This window comes from Cetorhinus maximus, chromosome 30 (assembly GCF_964194155.1).
Source record: "Cetorhinus maximus chromosome 30, sCetMax3.hap1.1, whole genome shotgun sequence".
NCBI lineage: Eukaryota > Metazoa > Chordata > Chondrichthyes > Lamniformes > Cetorhinidae > Cetorhinus > Cetorhinus maximus.
The window spans coordinates 21,518,737-21,530,562 of NC_135908.1; the positions used below are offsets into that span (position 1 = coordinate 21,518,737).

An 11,826-nucleotide genomic window follows, 5' to 3' on the forward strand; every position below is an offset into this window, starting at 1 on the left:
GCTCTTGGAGCCTGGTGCTTCCTTTGAACTCAGTCACTTCCTTGCTGGGAGAGCAGAATTATGGAATTACCAGTAAACCTCCCTCAAATGAATCTGTTTTCGACAGGTGTAGGAGTCAATGCAGCCAGGAGGTTAACCAATGATCACAATATAAAATAAATGCATTTTCCAATCTCTTGGCCTTTTTGCTCTGCAAAATAAATGAGCAGAAGAGGACACCTTCTCGAGATCAGTTTGCTCACTTATTCTACCCTTTATTTTATGACAATTTCATCCTTAGCTGGTCAGCTCCAATTCATAAACATTTCCTAATAATGCTAATGTTGTTTAAGAACATGAACAGGACCTTAATCTGTCATGACATGCTTAGGTTGCTTGATAATTAGTTCTAAGTCCTTTCTCCGTGATTAGATCCCAGTTGTTCATGGTTTCATTACAACCTAATGATGCCAAAAGAGCTATCAGTTCCAGCTGTGGCTCAGTTGGCCGCACTCTGAGTCAGGAGATTGTGGGTTCAAGCCCCACCTCAGATACCTGTGCAATCCACGAGACTGGAACTCCAATGCAGTGCAGAGGGAGATCCGCAATGTTGGAGGGACTGTCTTTGAGATGATGGGCAGGGTTTTTGGGTTTTGCGAACCGCGAAGTCGGGGTCCAGTGGGGGTCAGGAACCCTCAATGTGTGGGAAACAGTCACCAGGGAGTGATTTTCCCCAAATTGGCCAACTGGTAGCCAGAGGCCGGGCTGGACGTTCAAATCAGGAGGGCAGGGGGTGGCTCTCAGAGCTGGAGAGCAAGTAGAGGCCCCACCAGCTTGTAAGGAGTGGCAACCTACCTTGTAGGTAAGAGAGAGAGAGGGCACCTCCATCTTGAGGCACCCTGTCAGCACTTTGAAAACTTTCAAGTTAGAAAATTGCCACGTGGCTATCAGGCCACCATTGCCGAGTGGGAACCGTCCTACAGGGAGGCCTCTGGCTACAGGCTGGTGGGGAAGGCCTCAAAGCCTGACTTGAGTGCTGGTCCTGGAGGCTGTTCCCTATACCACAGGGAGAGGGGGGGAGGTGGGGAGTGCCAAAAGGCTGCCTGGAAAAATCCAGTCGTCCTCTGTTAATTGGCCTTAAGAGGCCATTTACTCCCCTTAATTGGCTACCCACTGCTTGTGGTTGGGAAGCTCCACTTCCAGGAGGATGGCCCAGAGTGTGGGATCGAGCACATCGATGCCGGTGTGAATGTCCATGCTCCTTCACCTCGGTACTTGCCCTCATAAGGGGCTAAAAATTCTGCCCCATATCTCAGGTGGATGTAAAAGAGCTCATGGCACTATTTTCAGATAACACGGGGGTTTTCCCCTGGGGAAGATTAAATCCTCAGACAGCATTTGACCGAGTGTGGCATCAAGGAGCACGAGCAAAATGAGTCAATTGGAATCAGGGGGAAAACTCTCCACTGGTTGGAGTTGTACTTAGTACAAAGGAGGATGGTTGTGGTTGTTGGAGGCCTATCATCTCAGTTCCAGGACATCACTGCAGGAGTTCCTCAGGGCAGTGTCCTCGGCCCAACCATCTTCAGCTGCTTCATAATGACCTTCCCTCCATCATAAGGTCAGAAGTAGGGATGTTCGCTGATGATTGCACAATGTTCAGCACCATTCGCAGCTCCCCAGATACTGAAGCAGCCTATGTCCATATGCAGCAAAACCTGGACAATATCCAGGCTTGGGCTGACAAGTGGCAAGTAACATTTGTGCCACACAAGTTCCAGTCAATGACCATCTCCAACAAGAGAGAATATAACCATTGCCCCATGACATTCAGCAGCATTACCGTCACTGAACCCCCACTATCAACATCCTGGGGGTTACCATTGATCAGGAAATGAGCTGGACTAGACATGTAAATACTGCGGTCACAAGAGCAGGTCAGAGGCCAGGAATCCTGCAGCGAATAACTCACCTCCCGATTCCCCAATGCTTGTCCACCATCTACAAGGCACAAGTCAGGAGTGTGATGGAATATTCACCACTTGCCTGGATGAGTGCAGCTCCAACAACACTCAAGAAGCTCAACACCATCCAGGACAAAGCAACCCACTTTATTGGCATCCCATCCACAAACATTCACTCCCTCCACTACAGAAGCAGCAGTGTGTACCTTCTACAAGATGCATTACAGGAACTCACCAAGGTTCCTTAGCACCTTCCAAACCCACGACCACTACCATCTAGAAGGACAAGGGTGGCAGACACATGGGAACACCACCACCTGGAAGTTCCCTTCCAAGCAATTTACTATCCTGACTTGGAACTATACCGCCGTTCCTTCAGTGTCGCTGGGTCAAAATCCTGGAACTCCCTTCCTAATGGCACTGTGGGTGTACCTACACCACACAGGCTGCAGCGGTTCAAGAAGGCAGCTCACCACCACCTTCTCAAGGGCAATTAAGGATGGGCAATAAATGCTGGCCTAGCCAGTGACTCCCACATCCCATGAACAAATGAATACAAAAAAACCTTGAAAACCTTGAAAATCTGGCCATTATCTCATTGCAGATTGTGGGAGCTTGCTGTGTGCAAATTAGCTGCTGCGTTTCCTACATTACAACAGGGTCTGTACTTCATTGGGTGGGAAGCACTTTGGGATGTTCTGAGGTCGTGAAAGGGGCTATAGAATTGCAAACCCATTTCTGTTTTCACTTTTCTCTGTGTAAGGCCTGTCATTGGAGAGAATATAGATTCCAAATTTGATATGACCACTCTCATGAAATCACTACAGTTGTTGAAATGAATTCCTGGAATGGATTCAAGACTTTAATCCAATGTTCAGGTTCAAATGATGATCATAAAAACCACTCGATATTTGCTCTTGTGTTTTATAGGCACTGGACCAACTCCCTCAGTTGGATTACAACCTCTTGCATTTGCCTGTGGCAGTAAAAATATAATTGAACCATGGCGATGTTGTTAAACAAAAGGCTGGGAGTTACTGTAACAAAGGCCATTACTGCCCCCACACTCAGCAAAAAGCACTAGGTAAAAGCCACACCAAATACTCAACCAGTGGAATATTCCACCCTGGAAACGAGGAAAAAGACTGAATAATGGCACAACATGGGAAAGCGCAGCATCCAAGATCCTGGGGTTGCTGCTCTGGAGAACCTGGAGGAGATGGGAAGGAGGAGAAATGTCCTGTATCCGCAGGGCACCAGGCGGCCCTCCAGACACACTCTGGGAAAGCAGAGGGAGCAGATAACCCAGGAGGTCAACCTCAGGGTCAGGCTCTGATGTAGTTAGGGTTGCCAACTCTCCAGGATCGTCCTGGAATCTCCAGGAATCTCCGGATCAATCTCCAGGACAATGCCGTGTGCAACCCCGGAGTAAAATTATTGGGGCATTAAAAAAGATCGTTTTTTTGTCATTTCCTTTGAACATTTCTCTTTACCAGATATGAATATGTTGCAAATGGAGCAAATTGGTTGAAAGTCAGCATCATCCAATTGGGTAATGAGTCTTTTTGCTTTCCAATTGCTGTAGGAAGGCAGTGCATCACAAGGATGGATGTGTTGGCCAACTAATGGCTGGAGTGTGGAGGCAAGTCAACTGATGAAACCTCCAGGAATACTTTTAATCATAGTTGGCAACCCTAGTTACAGTGCTGCAATGATGACCTCACATGAGTGGTCAAGGTCAGTGAATGCATCATCAATTTTCATATCCCACAAGCCTCAGCCGCTATTGAATGCAGCACATTCACCGACCAATCATCTCCATTAATCAGGACTCTTACTTAAACTTCATAGCTTCACCTCCGCCTCATAGACTTAGCTCTGCTCCAAGCCTAACATCCACATCTCACAGATGGCACACTGCCAGCTGCTGTCTGCTTTGTCTAACCCCTTTAGCATCTTATATACCTCAATTAGATCTCCTCTCATCCTTCGAAACTCTAGCAAGTATAGGCCTAAACTGCTCAATCTCTCCTCATAAGACAAGCCCCGCATCTCTGGAATCAATCTAGTGAACCTCCTCTGAACTGCCTCCAGTGCAACTACATCCTTCCTCAAGTAAGGGGACCAAAACTGTGCACAGTACTCTAGGTGCGGTCTCACCAATGCCTTGTACAGTTGCAACAACACTTCCCTATTTTTATACTCTATTCCTTTAGCAATAAATGCCAAAATTCCATTTGCCTTCCTTATAACCTGCTGTACCTGCATACTAGCTTTCAGCGATTCATGCATGAGGACACCCAGATCCCTCTGGACTGAAGCATTCTGAAGTTTCTCTCCATTTAAATAATAAGTCGCCTTTTTATTTTTCTGACCAAAATGGATAACCTCACACTTATCCACGTTAAACTCCATCAGCCAAATTTTGGCCCATTCACCTAACCTGTCCATATCCAGTTGTAAATTTCTTATTTCTTCATTGCAATTTACTTTCCCACCTATTTTGGTGTCATCTGCAAATTTAGCTATAGTACCTTCTATCCCTGAATCCAAGTCATTAATTTAGATTGTAAATAGTTGGGGCCCAAGGACCGAACCCTGTGGCGCCCCACTAGTTACAGCTTGCCATCCAGAAAAAGACCCATTTATCCCGACTCTCTGCTTTCTGTTGGTTAGCCAATCCTCTATCCAAGCTAATATATTACCCCTAACTCTGTGTGATCTTATCTTGTGTATTAATCTTTTGTGTGGCACCTTATCAAAGGCCTTCTGGAAGTCCAGATATACAACATCTACAGGATCCCCATTATCCACTTTGCTTGTCACAGCTTCAAAGAACTCTAGCAAATTAGTCAAACATGATTTACTCTTCGTAAAACCATGCTGACTCTAATGGATTGCATTTTGACTTTCCAAATGCTCCATTACCACTTCCTTAACAATGGATTCCAACAATTTCCCAATGATAGATGTTAAACTAACTGGTCTTTAGTTTCCTACCTTCTGCCTCCCCCACTTTTTGAATAAGGGCATTATATTAGCATTTTTCCAGTCCACTGGAACCTTTCCAGAATCCAGGGATTTTAGGAATATTATAGCCAATGCATCCACTATCTCCGCTGCCACTTCCTTTAAGACCCTGGGATGTAGGCCATCAGGTCCTGGGGACTTGTCACCCTTTAATCCCAATAGTTTGCTCAGTACTTTTTCTCCAGTGATGGTGATTGTTCTAAGTTCCTCCTTCTCTATATCCTCTGCACTACCTGTTACTATTGGGGTGGTACTAGTGTCCTCCACTGTGAAAACTGAGGCAAAATATTGATTAAACGTCACTGCCATTTCTGTGTTCCCCACTATTAACTCCCCAGTCTCGTCCTCTAAGGGACCAACATTCACTTTAGCTACTCTCTTTCCTTTCATATACTTGCAGAAGCTTTTGCTCTCAGTTTTTACATTTTGCACTAGTTTTCTTTCATAATTTACCTTTGCACTTTTTATTATTTTTTTAGTAACTCTTTGTTGATCTTTAAAAGTTTCCCAATCTTCCGGCCTCGATACCATTTCACTTCCTTGTTAGTCAAGAATCTACCTACTTCTGCCTTAAAAATATTCAATGACACAGCCTCCACCACTCTCTGGGGAAGAAAGATGCAACAATTCACAAACCACTGACAGGAAAAAAATTCTCCTTACCTCCTTCCTAAATGGGGGACCACTTATTTTTAAAATGTGTCCACTAGTTCTAGTCTCTCCCACAAGGGGGAACATCCTTTCAACATCCACCCTGTCAAACCCCCTCAGGATCTTATCTGTTTCAATAAGATCATTCTTCTAAACTCCAATGGATACAGGTCCAATCTGTCCAATCTTTCCTCATAACACCCTCATCCCATGTATCTGTCGAATGAACCTTCTCTGAACTGCCTCTAGTGCAATTATGCCCTTTCTTAAATAAGGAGACCAAAACGGAACACAGTCCTCCAGATGTGGTCTCACCAACGTCCTGCACAACTGAAGCAAAACATCCCTGCTTTTATATTCCATTCCTCTTGCAATAAACACAAACATTCCATTTTCCTTTCTAATCTCTTGTTGTACCTGCATAATAACTTTTTGTGATTCATGTACCAGGACACCCAGATCCCTCTGTAGCTCAGAGTTCTACAATCTCTCTCCATTTAGATATTCTGCTTTTCTATTCTTCCTGCCAAAGTGGGCAAGTTGACAATTTCTCGCATACTCCGTCTGCCAAATTTTTGTCCACTCATTTAACCTTTGCAGGCTCCTTATGTCCTACTCACAATTTACTTTCCTACCTATCTTAGTGTCATCAGCAAAAAAAAACACCTACTTGCCCCCCCCACCCAGGTCATGAAACACAATCTTACCCTTGTACCTTTCTCCTTCCACATACACAGCAGATGCAACCTCACCAGACAGTGGGGAGCAATGGTAAAGCTGGACAATCACTCACTCTCACACTCATGGCCACCAGCTCAGGTACTGATACTGCATCTAAACAAGCAGATAGCTTAGAAGCAGGATCTGCAAGCGGCGAGACTGTTGGTGAGTCGAAATCCTGGAGCAGGGCCTTCCAAGGCCTGAGCTGCTCGAGGTCAGCCTTCAAGGCCAACTGCAGTACCCACCCCCCTCAGTGAAAATCACTGCAGCCACTGGCTAGCACAGTGTAGGAATACGAGGACAGGCAAAGGACGATGGAAGGCAGGCATGAAGGGATTGTAATGAAGATAGAAAATGCTGGAAAAACTCAGCAGGTCTGGCAGAATCTGTGGAAAGAGAAACAGAGCTAACAGCTGGGATTCTCCGTGCCCGCCAGTGTTGGGGGTGTTCAGAGGTGCGAGCGGACAATATGATGCGATCGGTTTCACGACGGCGCGAAACCAGTTCGTAATCATCCGCTCAGCCGGCCGATGGCGCCCGTGTTCCCCGCTTCCAGACGTCGGGAACCTCACTGTAATACATCAGCATCTCATTACTGAGCCGGCCCGCTAGAATCGTCACACCCCCCCCCACCAAAACCCCCCCGCTAGAATCGTCACACACCCCCCCCCCCAAAACCCCCCCGCTAGAATCGACACACCGCACCCCCCCCCCAAAACCCCCCCGCTAGAATCGTCACACCGCCCCCCTCCCAAAACCCCCCCGCTGGAATCATCACACCCCCCGCCCCCCAAAACCCCCCCGCTAGAATCGTCACACACCCCCCCCAAAACCCCCCCGCTAGAATCGTCACACCCCCCCCCCAAAACCCCCCCACTAGAATCGTCACACCGCCCCCCCCCCCAAAACCCCCCCGCTAGAATCGTCACACCCCCCCCCCCAAAACCCCCCCGCTAGAATCGCCTCACACACCGCCCCCCCCCCCAAAACCCCCCCGCTGGATCGTCTGCCCACGTTGGCAGGAAAGCACGTCGGTGTAGAACACGCCTTGACCACTGTGACGTGCAGAAGTCAGGACTGACCCGCCAGGGCCTTGCCCACATCGCGGACATCCCAGGAGCTGAAGATGCTGGAGCCCAACACGAACGGCTCACTGGAGGAATGTGCATGGCATGCTGGGTGGATTCTCATGGACATGGCTCTTGCCTTTCGTGGACATCTCCTCTGCGGCAGCCGTGGGCCGGGAGCGTTGAGACGTGTGCGCGCGGCTGCACTTTAACTATGGCGCCTGGCGTGATGAAGCAGCGAAGCGATGGCGGGCAGGCTCTCTTTGCCCGCCCACCATGGGAATGGTGTGTTTCCCGGGAATGCATAAACAATGCGGCGGGTTTGAGATGATACGGCCTGAAAAACCGTCATCGTGGCCGGCGGGTAAAACCTTGAGTTACCCGGCCGCTACCGCACTTGGTGCAAATCTGGGACGATTCCACCCAATGTTTCCAGTCCATGTGACTCTTCGTCAGAGCTGTGCAGGAGAATCACACAGACTCGAAACTCAACTCTGTTTCTCTCTCTACAGACGCTGCCAGACCTGCTGAGTTTTTCCAGCATTTTCTGTTTTTATTTCAGATTTCCTGTATCTGCAGTATTTTGCTCCTAACAAAGAGATTGTCCCAGAGCGATTACTTTATGTTTTGATGCAATACAACATGGTTTCATTTATAAACTTGGTTGGGAATATGTTTTTTGTGATGGGTTTTGTTTTTGCGTTGTGACTAAGCGGACTCAGTGATGTCCAGTGACACAGGGACGCTGAGGTGTGGGACTGTTGGTAAATGGGGAGTTGGGGTTGTGGTTATTGGTATCACAGTCGGAAGAGTTGTTCACAGAGCCCACGCAGAAAGGAGCTGTCTAGGTTTCCGTTTAACTTCCTCTTCCCCATCCTTCTCATCCTCCCCCTCCTTCTGTTCCTCAGCTTCTCACAATGTAGCTTGTGGCTGTCCGCCCCTTGTTGGCGAGGGACGTGCAGCATGCAGCAGCCTGTGAACATTGACACCGACTGTCCTGATACTCCAGAGCTCCTCCAGAGGGGTCCAGTGTTGTTTCAGCATGTTACTTGGTCTGTTCTATCACATTTCATGAGACGGTGTGGCTTTCACCGTTTGCCAGCCGTGATGGTTAAATCACCCTTTGGCTTGTCGTGATGGCTCAAATGCAGCTGGCACAGTCAACTGCAACACAATGAGGGCATCATGACTCTTGCCAGGTCACTGGGCATTGCGCTACATGATTCTCTGTGAATGGCCGCACACCCGCTGGATATTGCGGGAGCGGAGACTCTGGCTGGGGTTTTCTGGTCCGGCTTGTGACGGGATGGGTCGGGGTTGGGGGTGGGTGGAAGGGGTGGAAAGTTTGGCCACCCAGCAAAATGTCCCATTGACTTTCAGCCGGAATTTCCAGCCCCGCCCGCGGAAAATCCCGGCCTCCGTCAATGGCTGCACATTTGTGAAGGGTGTTAGGGGAAAGGATCATCTTCCTGGGCTGCACCGCCATTTATCGGCTCCCCGAAAGCCAAGCCTGGCAATCGGCTGTGTGGCCAGTGCTTCCCTAAGGTAGCACTGCACAGGTCGCCCGCCAACCCCACCACTAGCTGCCAGCGATTGGCATCTTGGACAGTGATCTCCATGGCTAATTGGTGGGAGTGCCACTCACACCTGTAAATGAGGTGATCTAATGTCGTCACATTAGGTCAGGTCCGGCACACACAATACCGGGTGATATGTGGTCCTATCCTCTCAACCCCACGGTACTGAGCATCATTGGGAAGTTGATGCAATTTGATTGTAAAACTTATTTCATTAGTTAACCTTATATGATATGTAATATGTTACAATGTCTTTTAATGCCCACGTCAGCATATGAATCTGCACCGCAATGCTTTTTGTCAGCTGAATGACTATAACATATTTACATAAGAATATAAGAAATAGGAGCAGGAGTAGGCCATTCTGCCCCTTGAACCTGCTTCAACATTCAATATGATCATAACTGATCTTCTAACTCAACACTTTCCCACCCAATACCCATATCCCTTGATCCCCTGGTGTCCAAAAACTTACCACTCACAGCTTAATGACTGAGCATCCACAACCCTCTGGGATAGAGAATTCCAAAGATTCATAACCCTCTGAGTGAAGAAAACTCTCTCCACCTCTGCCCTAAATGGCCGAACCTTTACCCTGAGACTGACCTGGACTCTCCAGCCAGGTGGAAATGGATTTTCAGCACTTACCTTTACTGCTTTCTATGAATTTTCTGTTTCAATAGCATCACCTCTCATTCTTCTAAACTCCAGAGAGAATAGACCCAGTTTACTCAATCTCTCCTCAAAGGCCATCCTTCTCATCCAAGGACACAATCTAGTTTTAAAGTCTCCAAACCAAATTACAGTGAAATCCATGTAGATCTCCTATTGGCCAAATGTGGACAGTCCACACTATCTCTCCATAGGAAGAAACCGACTTACTTGATTCCAAAGACCATAAGCGCAATTTGTCAAGCGCTGAGTCTTTGGGAATCCTGAGTGTGCGGAATGGCACCCTGGATTTAACCAGCTAAGATTGGCACAGTTTATTAGCAGACTGCAAGCATTGGATACTTTTTCCAATTGGGTTACTCCTGCACAGTGCCAGGTTGACTTTTAAGATTGTCTAAAGTCTAATTGCCAGTGACAAATTAATCCTTTATTAAGGCCCCATTAATGGTTGCCAAGTTGCCAATAACAGTCCAACTCCTCCCGATCCCCATTATGGAGCCAATCCTCTGGTCAAACATCAACAACCCCATGGATTACATTCCTCCTGACCGGACCATTGGCTTCCAAATATGGACCATTGGGTTCTAATTTAGATGTGTGATTTTAAAGGGCTTTGATAGGGTAGATAGATACCACACTATACAATAGTATACTATATACTATAATATTTGATTCCATTGAGAGGAGGGTTGGTAATTTAATGTAATTAACAAAATATTTTTTGTTTCACACAGCGAGTTGGCTTGTTCTCCCTTGAGTTCAGGTAATCCTAAATGCCAGTCTGACAATAGTCAGAGTGATCTGTCTGGACAAGTCTCAGGAAGCTTGCAAGTCCAAGTGTAAACTGTGACAATCTCAGCTGTTTGAATTGTAGCAGTTCCTTGTTGCACACCTTCCTGAGCATTTCCAAATGGGGTGTGTCCCTAAAAGAGAGAGATTGAGCTCAACATATTGGGGAAACAGAAGTTGAGAATTTCTCTTGGTTTTGTTTGGGTAACATGTAGCAGATGAAAAATAAAAATTGTGTCACAATACACGAGGCTAATGTGTACATTAAATGACACAACCAGACACGCCACCTATAAAGACATAACAGACTTACATCTTTAGTGTAGCCTTTTACAATTCTATGACATTCCAAACACTTCACACCCACTGAAGCACTTTTGAAGTGTAGTCATTGTTCTAAGTTAGGAAGGCTGCGACAGACAGAGTACAAAAGCAAGGAAGTTATGATGAACCTGTATAAAACACTGGTTCAGCCTCAACTGGAGTATTGTGTCCAGTTCTGGGCATCGCACTTTAGGAAGGATGTGGAGACATTAGAGAAAGTGCAGAAAAGAGTCACAAGAATGGTTCCAGGGATGAGTAACTTCAGTTACCGAGATAGATTGGAGAAGCTGGGGCTGTTCTGCTTGGAGAAGGTTAAGAGGAGATTTGGTAGAGGTATTCGAAATCACGAGGGGCCTGGACACAGTTGATAGGGAGATGCTGTTCCCACTGGTGGAAGGATCGAGAACGAGAGGCCCCAGGCTTAAGGTAATTGGCAAAACAAACAATGGAGTCACGAGGAGAAACTTTTTTCACTCAGCAGATCTGGAATGTGCTGTGCGGGCAGGTTCCTGAGGCATTCAAAAGGGATAATTACCTGAGAAGAAGATAATTGCAGGGCTATGGGGAAAAGGCTGGGAGTGAGTTGCTTTTGCGGAGAGATGACATGGACAGAATAGGCCGAATGGCCTCCTGCGCTTAACCATTCTACGATTCTATAATTCTTTGAGACAGCAAAATGAGAGTGACAGGATAATCAGTTTTCAGCATGGAGCACAGAGCTGTCTAAACTGCAGCTGCAGCCTCCCTTCACCAATTAATTATTAAACTGAGTTACAAAGTTTACACAAAAACACTTACCAAAGATGAGAAATATCTCCCAGCTTGCTTATGTTTAAAAAGAGCCCCCAGTAACAGAGCAGCGGCGGGAACCCAGGTTTCAGCGATGAGCGTTACTCGTGTTAGATGGGCACAATGGTATATTGAGGCCTTGCCTGTTTTATAAGGAGAATCAGTACATTACTAATCAGCAGGAGGTTCAAAGTATTTCATGGATAATTAACTTGTTCAATTCCAAGCTGCTTCCTTGGAAAGATAACTGTAGTTCATCAGCAT

At 46.8% G+C, this 11,826-nt stretch overlaps 1 protein-coding gene across 3 annotated transcripts in view; it reads right to left on the bottom strand.

The window, feature by feature from the left end:
- Positions 1 to 11,826, bottom strand: part of slc28a1 (solute carrier family 28 member 1) — a 163,509-nt gene that overhangs the window by 66,848 nt on the left and 84,835 nt on the right. The window contains exons 1-2 of one of the 3 annotated variants that reach the window (XM_078532597.1): positions 11,572 to 11,812; positions 10,763 to 10,859 (exon numbers count right to left, since the gene is read on the bottom strand). The exons of 1 other annotated variant lie outside the window; for it this stretch is intronic. The gene's annotated coding sequence lies outside the window, so the exon portion shown is untranslated. Of the gene's footprint in view, positions 1 to 10,762; positions 10,860 to 11,571; positions 11,813 to 11,826 lie in introns of those variants that run through there. One more of the 3 variants, XM_078532596.1, reaches the window with a different exon arrangement.